The sequence below is a fragment of the Lutjanus erythropterus genome, chromosome 1 (genome assembly GCF_056507025.1).
Source record: "Lutjanus erythropterus isolate fLutEry1 chromosome 1, fLutEry1.hap2, whole genome shotgun sequence".
Lineage (NCBI taxonomy): Eukaryota > Metazoa > Chordata > Actinopteri > Lutjaniformes > Lutjanidae > Lutjanus > Lutjanus erythropterus.
This window is the reverse complement of record NC_139317.1, coordinates 35,837,473-35,854,305: the sequence shown is the minus strand read 5'-3', so window position 1 is coordinate 35,854,305 and position 16,833 is coordinate 35,837,473.

Genomic DNA, 16,833 nt, shown 5'->3' with positions numbered 1-16,833 from the left:
GGACTGAGTAGGTGACACACGTAAGTACACAAGTACTTCCATGTTTGCACACAAGCTCACTCACATGTGCACACACACACGCACTGTCTCAAACTAAAAAGCTCACACACACATTTGCTGTCAAAGTCAGGTAGAAGGAGTTCAAAGGTGTGACGGAGTGTGATTGCTGGTGAGACGAAGACGTGCGAGGTGGACGGATAGAAAAAGGATGACAGTAAGAAAGACAGACAAAGAAGAAGAAGAAGAAGAGGGAAAGGAGCGATTCGGGTGAGTCGGTCAGATGCCGTCACTCACCTCCATCCTCACCTGGTAACTTTTCTGTCACCTCATGCCATCACCTTGTCACCCCACGTCCGTGCCACCCTGTCACCTATCCCCTTAGCAACTGAGCCTGTCAGCCCGTTGTCATGCGACCAGGCTCACCCTTGACCTTTTGTTTCTTTCATACACGCTACAGAGAAAAGAGCCGAGGCACAGGAGGGAGGGTGGTTGTGTCCGGACATGCCTATCACCCTAGATCACAGGCCACCGAGATAAATGCTACAGGGGGCCATAGATTTATGAGGGTGTGTAATATTGTGGGTGCACTACCCCCCAACCATTAGTCCTGTTACTAACACAGGGGTAGGATGTCTGGTCAGGTCACACAAACACACACACACACACACACACACACACACACACACACACACACACACACACACACACACACACACACACACACACACACACACACAAGCATGCACACACATGCAAATGCTATTAAAATTGAAATCAGAGGCCTCTTTCACTGAAGAAGAAGAACTGTCGCTTTTGTTTGTGTGTACATGTGTTTGTGTGGGAGCTTTAACATGTATGTTGTTTATGTTTTAAGAGGGGAGACTAAATGAGAAATGACTAAATGTGACTCACATGTGTGTCAGAAAAGCGGTTTTGTGGCTGGTGCTGATGGCAACGTAGATGAAAAAAATATCAAATAAAAAAAGACCACATCCTGATTATGAGAAAGCTGAATATGATAGCTGGAATATGTTAATATTACCTGGGACTTTTAGTTCTGTAAACAGTCTGTACTGCTGGTTTTTGTGGTCTGTGTAAATTCTGTGTTCTTATGATATTTAATGCGTGGGGGACCACAGTAACCCAGAGGTTAGAAAAGAGTGCAAATGACTGGAAAATGTCCTGTTCAAATACTGTTGAGGTGCTATTGAACAAGGAACTAAACCCCAAACCGCTGTAGTGCAGCTCTGTGGTCAACAGTAGAGATCTGTGGTTGAACTGGGCAGTTTCATATGTGAGAATGGATGCAACTGTGAAACTAAGTGGTGCTGCAAAACAGCCTGTATTTATATACACAGGGATTAGGAGTATGACTGTTTAAATTGAGTCAAGATGAGTCATGATATTAAATAATATCAAGATGGAAAGCTCTGCACTTATGAACACCTATAGCCTTTATGGTAATACTATGAAGAAAAACACAGAAAACAGAAATATCACATTATGTAGCATATCATAATATTGCACATATTACACAACATCTCATATGAACACCACTAGTTATTTCACAACCCCTGCTGCTTCAAGCAACAATATTTCAAATCTTAAATCTTGCTTGAGTTCAGAAGCAGGGGGGCTCATGTGTGGGGTTTTTTTGCTTGACAGCAGAGTCTTCTGCCTTTTTATTACCCCAAAATTTATATTTTGGAATTATGACAAAAAGGAATCAAATAGTGATAAATGATGGCTCTCGTCTGCACAGTGAGTCATAAACGTGGTATACACAAAGGGCAAGATCCTGTCTCTTTTTCAGGGATACACTTTGTCCTTCCCACTAATGTTATTCAGCAATGTATTTCTTTAAGCGGCTTCTTTCTTGAAGTAATATTACGTGGACAGATTTTACTGTGATATTTTTACTGTGCCAAAATAGGTTTGAAAATAAAGCTAAATGCAGCTGGTGTGAAGTAACAGACACTTTAGTAAGAGTTTAAAAGTATAAACCAGCAAAAATACAGACGATTTCCAAAATAAACTACCATGTTCTGAACTAGGGGTGGCCATATACCGGTATTGACGGTAACTGTGACGTTTAAATGATGAAATACTGATATCATATTAATAATGCACATATGATAAAGTAAAAAATTCAGTGCCTCTCAAACATGTATAAAAGTAATTACAGTTTTTGCACACTTTTGTACAGACTCTGTAAACACCTCCTTACATTTTGACTAATACTATTCTTTCAAATGTATATAGATATAGATATTGTAATAATATCATTATTGTGAATTATTCTGGCCATGATGATTGTGTAGTGAAAATCTGATATCACAGCAGCTCAATTCTGAACAGACACGTTACAAACACAACAAAACTAATACTTGCATTTTGGAATATAGATTAAAGCAAAAACTTCATAAACTACTTTGTCCAGCATTATCGGCATGATGGGAAATGTGGGGTACTTGCTACAATATTTTAACCTATATCACAAACCGGAGTAGAGACCAACAATCTCTCTGCATAGGTTGCAAAATGTAGGAAAAAAGATATCATGCAGCTCCTTTTATCAAGCATGACCCTCACATTTACATATGTACTGTCAGATAAATAGACTTAAGTGTAAATAAATGCGTTATAAATGGCTGACATGCAGCAGTAAGTGTCCCATAAGTGTTGCAATACAGAGGCACTTGCAGGGATACTGCTATGAAAGAACATTACTCTCGTAGATTTTATAATGCCTTGTCATACTTATGCGGTTATTTTAGTGAAAGTAACACAAAAGTAGTGCAATGCATTCCTCGACAAAGACAGTAATATTATAAATAACTTTTGAATGAAAGCAATCAGTAATATGTAATACATTACATTTTGGAAGCTCAACAGTGATGTTTTCTCTACAAAAAGATGTTTGCCCCTTCACTTTCTCCTGAATCAAATTTTTTTTTTAAAAAGTTAACGTGTCATATAAAGTTGGCCTTTATTCAAGTTCAGCCTTTTGCAATGTTTGTCATAAATTTGGAAACTGTTAATTCCACTTCAAATGTACGCAATGGTGGCTATAATGACAATTCTTATTCCATGACTATATTAAGTTTTGAATGACATTACAACATCTTTAATTCTCTATGCTTTAAACTTTATGTTTAAAGCATACTATACTATATATATATATATACTATATGTTGAGACATTCGTAGGAGGGTGTTTCACTTTTTGTCTAAGTCAATGGTAGAGTCCATATAAAATATTAATAATTCTTGCAAGCTTAAGAATTGAAGTATCCTTCCTACCCAAGTAATTTTTGCACAGTCCCTTATTCATCAATTTTGAAACCAGGACTGTTCCGAAGCAGACAGGCTAATGACGAAAAGAGACAACTGAGCGCTCTGACAGAGAGGAGCCAGTCTCAGTGCATTTAGTCAGCAACACAGAACATTTTGCCATGAGGGCTGCGAGCCAAGGAATGCATCATGAAAACAGAGCGCAGCAAGCCACACATGTCCAATCAGACGCCACGGAACATTACCCATAATCCTCTCGACAAATACATGCATCTGGTACCATAACAACGCTCGACTAACACTTAGGAAGGGAGAGTGTGGGACGCATCCGTAGCAACACACCATAATTACAAAGAGAGCCAGGGCTGACTAAGTTTAGAAGACCCAGTAAGCAACCCCCCTCCTCCTCCTCCTCATCGCTCCCCTCTTCACATGCTCCCACACTGATATTTAACAAAACATTAATCTTCTTGCCAGTGGCTCCAAAGAATACTGGTGATGTAGCTTCAGCGCAGAGGCTGGGGTAATAGTAATTCCATTGTTCTGCCCTTTTATTTATGCCTTGGCTCTACCAGGCAGATGAGGTAAGTCTCTTTTTTCATGTTATTATTCAGAAGTGGTGATACATAAAGCCAGATTACACAAATGTCTCTCTGTTTCACAGCGCCGCCACCTCACACCTCCCTCGCCAACGCTTAATGCGACCCCCCACCCCCCCACCCCCTCTCTGTCCTCACCCCCCTCCCCCCGTCCCCCTATCCCTCCACTGGCTTTCAATAGCACATTTCCCCTTTCTCCCCCTCTTTTCTAAATCACCCTCAACATTTGCATGTGAATTGCTTGTATATCTTCTTTTATATGATGCACCGACAACACTGGCTTTCGAAAAAGAGAGAGGAGGGGAACTGCCACGACTACACCCCCCTCACATCATCTCCAACACACACACACACACACACACACACACCACCAACTCCCACCCAAAAAAACAAGATGTTACTCTAACTCCCCTCCCCGGATTGGCATAGCAGCAGTTTCATTAAAAAAGCAAGGGAACAGTGCAGGTTTTATGATATGGAGACAAGTTCTTTTGTGTTCACCAGAGACAACCCCTCTGTCTGTCCATGTTACTGGGGCGATAATCCTGCTGGAATTTCTCCTAAGCACTTTTACTGACATTTTCAATTATCACCATGCCAGGGCTCGGTAAATGGCATTTAAGGGGCCCCGTCATCTCCATGTTGAATCATATTTGTGAATCAGACAGTGTTAGAGTTGGACTCTGTTCTGTTTGCCTGAGGCTGGTAGGACAGTATGGAGGGTCAGAGAAGCTCCAGCTGAGCCAGTCATCGGAGATAGGATGCCGTCAATGGGTGACCAGGTTCACAGAAGAACCTCAAATGCCGTCTCATACTCACACATTTACACGCACACGCGCGAACTGAGCAGCAAACACGGGCACGCGCACACCGGCGGGCTCCTCGTTCTGTGCCTGCCTTGTAATTTACGACGTCAGTACGGCCCGTCCCCTTTTCAAATAGAGCACATGGTCCAGACTCAGAAAACCAAACAGACACGCTGACCTCCCCGGTGCACAGTGCACGGGGTCAGACTTGTTTTCTCTTCACCTCTGACTAGATCCATTTACACAGACTCCAAAAAGCACTCCACATCTCTGGCTAGGGTTACATACTTACATCCCTGTAATAATTCAGACATGTATTGCAAAGAGATTTCTTTCTCTCTCCCCCGCGTTCTGTTTCAGCGAGCTCTGCTTTGCTTCAAATGTGGATCAACTTCAAAGCGGTGAAATGGACAGATTGATAGTGGAAGACAAACAGTATTTCATAAGAGATTGAGTTTCGGATCCGATCATTCAGACGCCTTTTTGTAACAGTAAGAAGCTGCAATGTCACCAAATGAGCCCATTTTTACCACAGAGAACTTTCTTTAGAGATGTTTCTGTTTTATTAAACAGCAAATAAACACACAATACATAAGGTCTATCTCTTTTTTATACAATGACAAAAGACAGTTTCGTGAAGTGTCGTGGGATCATGGGATTTATCTTCTCTTTTAAACAATCATCATGGCTGATGAAAACCTATCTGACATGACTCAGGCAGAAATCATGTGCACAGACAACATAATATTAAAATTTTATTCATGCTACATTTACTCATGTTAGCCGACTTCCTTCCTTACTCTGATGTATTTGACATAATGAATACATCCCCCATTTTCCAGGAACTTGCAGCTATGGCTGGCAGGAAATGCACTGACCAGTGCTGGGCAAGTTACTCAACAAGAGTAATAAGTTGCTTTTTACTTATTACCCCTTTAAAAAGTAACAACATTACATTATTACTTATTTTGGTATCAAAAGTAATTAGTTATGTTAGTTGTTATATTACTATATTACGTCTGTACTTTGCCTTGTTGTGCCCTGAAGTTGAACTGCTGATCCAATGAACTGTTAACACCCAGAAAGCTTTTGTTGTTAGCTGTCCAGATGTCAGTGGACATGTGGTGGAAACAAAAGTCCACCTCTTATTGATACACGGACTGCAATTACAACTGCTGACAGTGTGGACCGGTTTATAAAAATTAACATTCCGATTAATAGCTGATGGGATGTGGGTAGGAAAAGAGTGTGCGTCTCCCAATAGTGAAAGAGGCTGTGTGCACTTTTGTTTACGACAAGACAGCAGTATGTCTTTGATTATTTAATTCTGTGTCCTGTTTTCTCTGTCCTGTCAAGTTATACAGTTTTTAGATTTGCTGCTTGAACGTCAAACATATTACACTCTCTAATCATTGATAAATCAGTAAAGAAAACACTCATATGTCAATACAACGCAAAGAAATCACCTGGACACACATCATTTAAAATGTAACACAGACCAGTAGAGGTGCAGGTGAAGTCTTTACATTAGAGAAAATAAAACAATTGGGTGAGTGGCTGGTGGATGATTCATGCAGACATGCATACTTGGATGAACTCAGAGTCCATATGTGCTATACTGTGTACACTGTCTAATACAGTAACGTAATGCTATAGTAACTGTGATATAAAACAGTAACTGTGACGTAAAAGCCGTTTTGAAAATTGTAATCCCTTACACAAATGATGCATTACTGCCCAACACTAGTATGTATACAACTCAACAAAATAAATAAATATATGTCTCGTGTTTTTAGAAATTTTAATGTGGAAATATTACATATTATAGCTTATGGTGCACAGCAAAGTATGGAACACAGGCAGGAGATAAAAGTCATAATGCTGCTAGACTGGAGCTGGCACTGTGTTTGTTTCGTCTACGATCACAGAGCATGTCTCTCCTGTAAGCGAGGGCATGTTTCAGTGTGTCAATCCTGCGTTGTGTAATCGTCTTTTAACATGAGAGGCACCAATTAACCAGGTCAGATTTCTTGTGTACCCACTGTACTCAGTCACATTGTGATCCTGATAACATGACAAACACACGGCATGCTCAATATCCCGCAGACAATCCCAGAACAGCTGTTTACATGCCTCCGTGCCCCCTTTCCTCTCCGCCAGGCTGACATCATTCCTCGCATCCTGTCTCCCTTTTGGATGGGCTCTGTTATGACAAGTTTAATTGAGGGTTGTCAAGCCATAACATTTCTGTAAATATTAGACTTGCCAAGAGCGTCAATAAGAGGAAATGGCCTTACTGTATGTTCTTCTCTTACAAGCACAATGTGTGCCTTTGTAAGTGGATCGCCAAGAGGCATTTTGATACCCCATTTTTGTCTCAGTGAGCTTGCATAAAATCTAATCTCATTCTCATTATGGAACTGTATCCACATAACACAGACATCCTCTAAAGCATTATTACAGCTGAATTCACACTGGATTACAGTATTTACTTGGAATGAACTATAACAGATCATATAATACATTTATGGAAATTTAAAATATATAGCCCTAACTTGAGAGTGTAATTTAAAGTCCTGAATTAAACATCCAATCCAACAATATTTGTCTGCTGATTCATGTTTAAAGATCTGTAATTTAAAGGGGAAAAGTCCCTGGTGATGTCGTGGTTTCAGCTGTTTGGGTATTTTTTTCCCATCAAGATTAAAAGTTTGAATTTTTTTTTTTTACAGTGTCGTCATTGAATAGTAGCAAAGCTGACATCATCTCTTGTGTCTGTGTATACAAAAGCCTTCTCATTGATCACAGTGATGACAACCTCGGCTATGAATGTTCATGTGTTATTCTAATCCTTTTCACTGTGTTTAAAGCGCACCTGGTCCAATGCACACTGGTGGTTATTTTGGGTTCCAGGGGGTGGTGATGGGGAGGTATGGAGATGTAGAGAGGAAAACTACCCCTTGAGTCATTAGTGAGGGCCTGCATGATTTACATGGGTATATATGTGTGTGTGTGTGTTTGTGTGAGACCTCCATTGTGTTTTTGGAGAGTGTGTTCCAGTAAGTTTCATGGATCCTTACTCACCTGGGGGGAGGAGGGTGACTCAGAGTGCATCATCAGTCATGGCTAGCCAGGCAGGGGCACTCAGCAGCACACTGTGCTAATACTGATGTGGAATTTATGGTGAAAAATGAAGTGATACATTTGAGGATAAAACAAAGTGTGCTGTTTCTGTGGTGTGTTGCAATGTAATTTCTGTAACTCTCCTGACAAAGTCAACAGAGGTTGGAGAAGCAGGTTTGGGTTAGATTAAGTTACATTTCTTAAGTGTTGCCATTTTTCAAGCAAAAGCTCCAAAACTTCTCTACTGTTTTGGACTGTTTTTCAGACCAAACAAGCAATTTTTAATGGACAGTCCACAGCAAAATCAAAAACACATATTTTTCCTCTGGTCTGTAGTGACATTTATCCATTTAGATAATTTTGGTGCTGGTTGCTGAGTTTTGGAGATATCAGCCATAGCCAGTCTGGTTTTTCTCAAATATAATGGAACTGGATGGCGTTTGGCTTGTGGTGCTCAAAGTGCTGAAAACAATACTTCTGAAAAACACAAAAGCAACGTGGCTTTCCAGAAATCATGACCCAGTTACTCAAGATAATCCACGGACCTTGTTGTGAGTGGTTTCATGTAGGAACTACTTTCTTTCTGCAGAAGAAAAAAAGTAGTTGCTACTATACACACACAATTATATTAAAATATAAGCCTTGGATTTTTGATACATGAATATCTGTAATAATTCACAAAGGCTAGGTTCACATATAAATGGCAATTAGAAGTCTGAAACAATATATCGTCTTTGTTAATAGTGAAAAATAGAACATTGTAAATATTTCAGTTATCTTGAACTGCAGTATATAATTGTGTAGTTAAATCAACAATCCCTTCCCTTGTGTAATGTAGGAGAACATATGAAAGGCCTTATTTATTTTCTTTGTCCATTCTGGGCTACTGTAGAAATATGTTGATACAACATGGTGGACTCCATAGAAGAAGACCCACTCCCTCAGTAGATATAAAGGGCTCATTCTAAGGTAACAAAAACACAACAATTGTGATTTTCAGATGACAATACACTAATGAAGACACATATTAATATTATATTCCCTTTCTGCCATATTCCAACAATAAATCCTCAAAAATGTACACACCAAACCTCTAGAGGAATAACTATAGAAAAGGTAATTGAAAACAACTTCAAAATAAAGCAATAAGCAGTAATCATAACTTACGATATTGTAACTCGATTAACAAGGCTAAATTTACCACACTCACTGAGGCATAACTTCCAGTGGTGGAAAATTGCATTTGCTGGAAAGAAGCAGTCCATCATCTACGCACTGTAGTTTTCCCTGTTTTTATGTTCTCTAAATCTTATGATCTGAGACTTGTTTCCCCTTGAAACACTATTTGCAAACCCAAATGCAATATTTTGTTGTTTATACTACATCAAGATTATGCGTGTTTGCAATACTGGTAGTACATATTTCAGCATATGCATGTACTTCAGAAAATACATCCATCATAATAATGCCCCTTTTCCTGATATTTACAAAATCAATGTCACTTCAACACCTACAACTCCCATGGTTTTGTCAAAACATCATAAGAGGTCTGGTGTTGTTACTTATCCAAAAGACTGATAAAAATACAGAATTGTATCCACATATTATGGACATCCTTTGAAGCACACTGGAATTAGAGTATGCATTTAGAATAAACTAGAATAAATAATATAATACTGTGTTGGTGTTTGGAAAGATGTGCCATTACTTTACAGACAGAAAAAGACATTTCATTATTAATAAAATGAAAAGACTTCCTTACAGTTTAAAATAATTTCACAGTGCCTAGTGTAACAACTGAGAATAATGAAATGAATTAATTTCCTTGCTATTTCTTTCCCTGCTCATGAGCAAGCCAGCAGGAGCAGCTAAAGACTGCTACTTAACGAGAGTCTGTTGGAGATATAACTCAGCACTCCTGGCCCAATAACTGATGAAATATGAAAATTGACAGCGGCGTCAGGGCGGCCATGCCACATGTTTACGAGTGGCTGTCTTAACTGGCCGCCTCTGTGCTCCATAAGTCATACGCAGAGTACTCATCATAGAGCAGGGATTTATGGGGCCTGAGTCTGCATATGACCCCCCTCCTCCTCCCCACCAGCAACCTTGCTGCCACAGAGGAGGAATCATTATCTAGACGCAACCACTATAAGCTTCATAGACTTACTCAAAGCAAGTCGGCTCTGGGGTCCTGCTCCTCCTGTAAACACAGCCTGATGCCTGATGCTCATGTTTGTCTATTTATTAACTAAATATAACTATGACTATAACTATCTCTTATTTGTGAAGTGGGGGACTCCGCCATTAACAGTGAGAATTAGTGTATACTGTAGAAAGGTAATTATAGAATGTATTATACACTGAATGGCTGTAAATACCATTAAAAAACAGGTTTGGTGTTTTTGATTAAAACTTCAAATTGTTACCACATCACAACCCCAAAGACAAGTTAACAGATCAGGTTTGGTGACCATTATAAAAGTAAGCAAACAGTAACACTTTCAAAGACATGTACAACTTGTGTTTAACTTCCCAAGGTGTGTCTTTGTAACAGAATATAAAACAATAATTAATGTGCCTCGCCTCTCTTGTATTCCCCTTGTCTTTTCCAGTCTGGCCCAGCATGCTTTGTTTGCATTTTTACACTGGGAATGTGTGGCACTGACAGAGAGCTGGTCAAGGGAAGTGCTGAAGGCAAAGAGCCAGCAGGGACAACAGCTATTACAACAAAGAGGCTGAGGATGAACACCGTATACTGCTGGTCATGTCGTCCCTGGGGCAGCATGACCTGGAGCCGAAACAGAGTTATAACCAAAGCTTGGACTCCTCACTCACAAGACAGGAAATACTCAACGGGTTGTTTACCAAATACTATTTGGAAATGTAAAATAAAAGTGCATGGTGACTTTTTCATGTTATTATTCCAAACATCAACCAAGGGACGCAGAGCTCCACTCTGGACACAAGCTGAAATGGAGGATGCTTGGAGATGAATGGGACTGTGGAGAGCAGAGCGCCTCCAGCTCAGCTAGAGCCTTGTCCCGCTGCCACTGAGACTGACATCCATGCAAATCATAACAGAAATGACAGACCAGGCCACCCCACCACCCACCCAGACAGTCATTTCAGCCAGCCTGCCAGCCAGTTAGCCTGCCAGCCCGACAGACAACAAGCTACCCCACCCGAGGTTCCACCCTTGTGCCTGCACAGACAGACTGGGACAAATTGGGACAATCCCCCCCTCCATTACCACCCACTCTTCCTCTCCATTGCGCGCTGCAGCAGCCTCTGCTCAGGGGGCTAATTCCACGTTCAGATCACCATTTGTACTTATTATGCTGACATAATTAATCCCCTGTTGTGATCAGCGGGGGCATGAGGGCCTCTCCGCTCCATTGGCCTACCCCTGCCATGACACAACCAACCCCCCCACAACCTCCGCTTCTCATACAAATCTGCTCCTCACTCCCTCCCATGTCCATCTTGTCTGGTTAGAGAGGTCTTCTGTCTATCTCTTTATAATCTCCACTGTATCTGTCTGTGTTATTGTTTGTCCTGTTGGGTCTAGTAGTGGACTGACAGGTCGACAAGCCTGCCAAGCAGTCACACCAGTTCATGTTTGCATACTCACTGAGGAAACTAGGGCAAAGTGCATCCATCAGGGTTCCACACTAAAATGGAAACACTTGTATAAACTCAAATGTGAGTTAAAAATCAAGTTAAAGGAGAAATCTGTTATATATTTATTGTAATAAATCATAAAATGACCATAATATATCATCAGAGATTAAGGAAACATGCTAACCTGAAATACTCGCTTCTCTGACAACAATGCTACAGCTGTGGCATCCTCCTTTGACATTTCTACTTCAGATAGGAGTAACTGTTTTATTTTGCCCATTTCAAATTAATTAGCGTTCAAATTAATGCTGAATGTTGGCAAAATGACTAAGTGTCTCCTTATGTATCGTACAGAATCATTAATAATGTTTTAGAAGGAGAAGATGCTCATAATGGTTATATTAAGCAATATGCTAATCTAGTCTGGCAGGCAGTAAGGCAGAGTGTATTTTCAGAGCAGTGGGCTTTTGTTTGTGGGATAACAGTCTTAGCTTTACATTGACAGACAAATGACAATTATGAACAACTGATCAACTTACAGTGTAGGACCTGTCCTCGCTTGTCATATTGCCATGCAAAACCATGATTCCATTTTACGATTCAATTTAAGATCATGATTTTATTCGATTATATTTTTTGATTTAAACATATCTTTTAAGCTGTGTGATATAATGGCTGGTAAGCTATACTGTGGCATCTTTGAAGTGTTGTCTTTTTCTTCAGACATGCTCCGGGTGCTGCAAGGTAGGGGTGGGGAGAAAAAAAATGGTGGAAATACTGTAATTCTGCTTTTGACTATGCTTTGAGTTCACTCACTATGATCAGTTTTTAATTTAATATTTGAAACTGTGGCACCCTCCAACTCCAGCTCCATTGAGGCTGCAGTACTTATTTGTGGTTTCCCAATTGTAACTTATTTATTGCTGCTTTAAAACAAATCTGTCTGATCTTTGTCCTGTTTGTAATGAATGACATCAGTCCTCTTTGTACATTCAAACACCTACACTGAGCTGTGGTCACCTGCAGCTCACGGCATCAGGCGCTGTGCAAACAACGTCACAGATATGGCTTTGATTTCTAATGCCTGCCTGTATAGTTAATGGCAGCCACAGGTTTGATGCTAACGTCAACACTATGGATGGAAGGGCACGGGAGGGGGGAACGGGGAGAGGACAATGAGGGAGGAGGGGAGGGGGGGCTGTCATCAAAAAACACCAGCTGGATTAATAAATCCAACCAGTGACTGTGTCCACATCTTAAAGTGGAGGGCAGATTAAAACAGAACTGTCTCAAGTTGTGAAACATATGTCAGCAAGGCTGAGCAAACACTGTCAGAATAATAACTGAGGAGATGAGTGCTGCTGTTGGCCCCAAACGGCCACTCCGCGACAGGCTAGACGAGCGGTCCAACTGCTGCTTCCTAGAAATCAAAAGACCCAAATGCTGAACTTTGATTCCTCACTGAAGGGTGCCATGTATGTGTATTTATGAGGTCAAAGCTCTGAAAAGACACCATCAGGATTTTTTTTTGTTTTTATTTGAATAATGTGCATGAGAACAGATAAATTTACGATTCTGGGAAATTATTTCCATTTCCAGTAACACGCTGAATAAATACATATGGAGCGAACACAAAATAAGTCACTGAAGCAAAAAATACTGCCAGAAACTAGGCTGAGCAGATTTGCAGAGCAAAGCTATATCATTTATTCAAAAAAAAAAAAAAAAAAAAAAAAAAAAAATCAGCCTATAGTACAGTACATACGTTCAACTCTATTCTTGTTTACCAGGTAAGGCTCAGTGTTAACAAGACGAACCAATCCCACATCACATTACAAGAATATTTTAGATTCGATTTAAATTTTAACTTGGTGAAAATTCAATAACGGGACACAAACAAAATTAAAGTCCTGACCATTTGGCATCAAAGGATACTAGAGCACCTGCTAGCTCTGGGAAACTCTGTGTTGTTGTAGCCAGAGAAGAGAGTGTACAGTCAACAGGTCTGCGTGTACCACTGCAGGAATTTGTTACAAATACCACGAAAAAACATGAAAGGGGGAAAGTTTTGCCTCATTGTGAATTCTGTCAAATTTGAAGGCAAGTCATTTTTTTCCATCAGTTTTTTTAGTCACGCTGCTCCTTGATACAATCAATGTCAAATTCCAGGAACATTTACTCACAACACCCCTCACCCCCCCATCCCCTCATCCCCAAAACCCTCCCCCTCTCTTCCCTCCCATCACACCCCCCTCTCTCCCCCCCACTCCTCATCTTTACATAAAAGTTCAGGCTGCATATTAAAAGGAGCTAAAATATTCACACTGTCAAAGGTGGTCAAAGGCTTCTGCGTTCACACAGGAGCTGACAAAGAGGAGGCACCCAGCGCTTGGCCAAAAGAGAACTGTTGAAATAAATCAGCACATACAAAGACACAGAGAGATAATGGGGCTGGAGCTGGGCCTGATCCAGAAACAGAAACACACTGCGCACCAGAACACACAGACACATATACACAGAGCACCCGGCTGGGAACAAAGTCTGCACATAGATTAATATTTATTTTTTGGAGCACACTTTGTTCAGGACATACAGTATCAGAAGACGAAAAACATCATAACTCCCCCTCCTGTGTGCAACCTTGCCATGAATCCCATGACTGAAATCAAACAAATAACAGAAAAAAAACCCAAAACAAAACAAAAAATCCACAGATGGCCTCACATGGGGGAGTGCAAGAGAGGAAGCGGGTATCTCAGAAACATCTGTTGAAGCCCTGTGTAAAGGTGGTAGTCTGCATGTGTCAGATACAGTATATGTGGTAAATGCTGTTAAAACATGCAAGATTTAAATCAGTGCATTATGATCTTATAATGGCTTAAAATAAAATAAAAAATATTTTTTTTATTAATATTTACATGAGAGTGTTTGTGCGTGTGGAGTAAATCAACCTCAATATACATGCAGTGCAGCATTTTGTTTTTTTCAGGTGCTCTGTATGGTCATTTGGGTAAAATACATCTGGTTTTTGCCACTTGCAACAAGAGTCCACATTATCAGAAACCAGGACACAACTGCTGTAAAGGTAGCTATACATTCTACTAAACACAATAATTAAATGAATCTGATGTTTTTTTCATGTATACACAGCCTGCTCCTAACAATCCAGAAAATCACCAGTGTCACCAGTGAGTTTAAAGTCTACTTTGATGTACACATTCTGCACATGGAGTGTGCAGTTGTTATTTTATATTTAGGACCTATAGAGTGTAATGCATAAAAAATAAATCAGACTAGTAGAGGTTATGCAGCAGAGTGCAGATCTCTGCACCGACTGCAATGTCACCACAACTGCCAGATGCAACCAGCATTAAGTTTTTTGTATACGTCAGTTAGTAACAATTGTAAGCAAAGTTTTTAATGAAGCGTTTTTATATAGTTTAGTTTCAGTTTTCTTTAAGATGATAAGAATAATGTAATAATAATGTAACCAAGCACCCTGAGTTCGCCAAACTGTAAAAACTAAATAAAGAAACAATAAACTGTCGAGTCCTCTCAATTTAACTATTCTTATGTTTTTAGAAAGCAACCAGGCAGCTTTACAGTAATGCAATAGATATAGGTATCTACATTTTTGGTTGGAGCTTGTATGTCCCAGTGGAAGTTGTGGCTGATTACTGATTTGGCATAGAGCTGACCTCCCCCAGTAACTGAATTTAATTACAACAATGAATCAGTGCTGTGTTTAATTTTTTTGGTTTATAATAAACCAAATTTTATGAAAAATGAATTAAGTTACAGTCGATTTTGTAGTGAAGTCTCTGCATCCAGCATTTGTTTACTAGTGGACCTTGTACGCTCTACTATGGTGATGGGTGCTGATGCATAACAGAGATGGCAGCGAAGCTAACAAAATTGGGATTTACTTATCTCATACTGTGCTTAACTTCAGTGGATCATAACACATCTGGTATGGAATTTATCTGCAGATGCTCTGGTTTAAAACACAACTTTAATATGGACATCACTTTCAAGCCATAACACAGGCCAAAATGTGGCTAAGCATTGTTTTTAGTTTTTGATAAATTGTGATCCCCGGTCAATAAAAGAGGCTCTTCAAAAATTTGTAATTCCCGCAACCATGAGAGGTCCTTGAGCATACAGCCATTAATGTGCACAAAATATAGGCTGATGGGTCCAGATTAGCTGCAGACAAACTCTAGCCCTGTTGATCTCGCACATACGCACGCACATGACTTATTGCATGATCTCCTCATAAAATTGTGAATCCTCAGGATTAAAATTTTGGTCCATAACTGAGAGCCCCTCAGTATAATCACAGCCCTCAGCTAACTGTACAGGTTCTTTTACTCCTTCCAGATATTGAGACATGGCACCCATTCAATCATAACAGGCCCTTATGAAGTATATAAAAGAAATGTAAAACTCATTCTGAAAACACACTGAGGCTTGAGCTTTATATCAGTGGCTGTTCAACTCACTGGGGTACTCACAAACTGGGGCTCCACGTTTACGCAGTTTTTTATTTGCCCCTATATCAACATAGAGAGGAAACAGAGGCCTCCCTGAACTAATTTCACTCATGAACACTCAGTCATTTGTTGAGCACCACACAGCAGGCCCTGCTGTCTGAGGCCCAAGGATTAAGGCTCAATATTTGTAAACCTCAGTTGGCTTTAGTGCGGAAATGGGGAGTGGAGAAAAATGGGAAGCCTTGGCAAACCAAAGTGTGAAAAACTATCAAATTGTCAGCCATGACAGAAACAGTTACACACACTGGCTTCTGGCTGACATCGAAACAATACACTGTTAAACCTATGAAACACTATGGCCTTGTTTCTATGAATGTGGGCGGGTGTGAGTTTATAGGTTTTTGTTTTTTGTGTGCAACAAAAAGCAAATATACTGTTACATTTATGTGCCATTTATGATACAACAAACCTTTTGCAGTAACATATGCTTCAATCCACTGTGATTACTTCTTTATTTTGATGATATATTATGTCTCCTGTCCGTCTGTAATATTGTGAAAAAAATTTGCTCTATCATTAAAGCCCTTTACATGAAGGCCAAGCCCCCTTAACTTGTCCCTTCATCTTTAACTTCTTCCTCAGTGGAATATTCTCCCACAATGCACATTATCAGCCCCACAACGGGCCCATAAAGTACTAAAAATCCCAGGACCTTATTTCCAGCTGTGACACACAACCCAGACCTACTTAAGTCCTCTACTTTGACCTTTGTTTGAAAAGTCCCTTTCAGCCCGAGGCCTCGGCAGTAAATTCATAGAGCTATGAAATTAATGTGCCAGAGAGCCCATCAAGTCTTTCATTAATCACAACCAGAGAAAGGAAGAGACAGGTCACG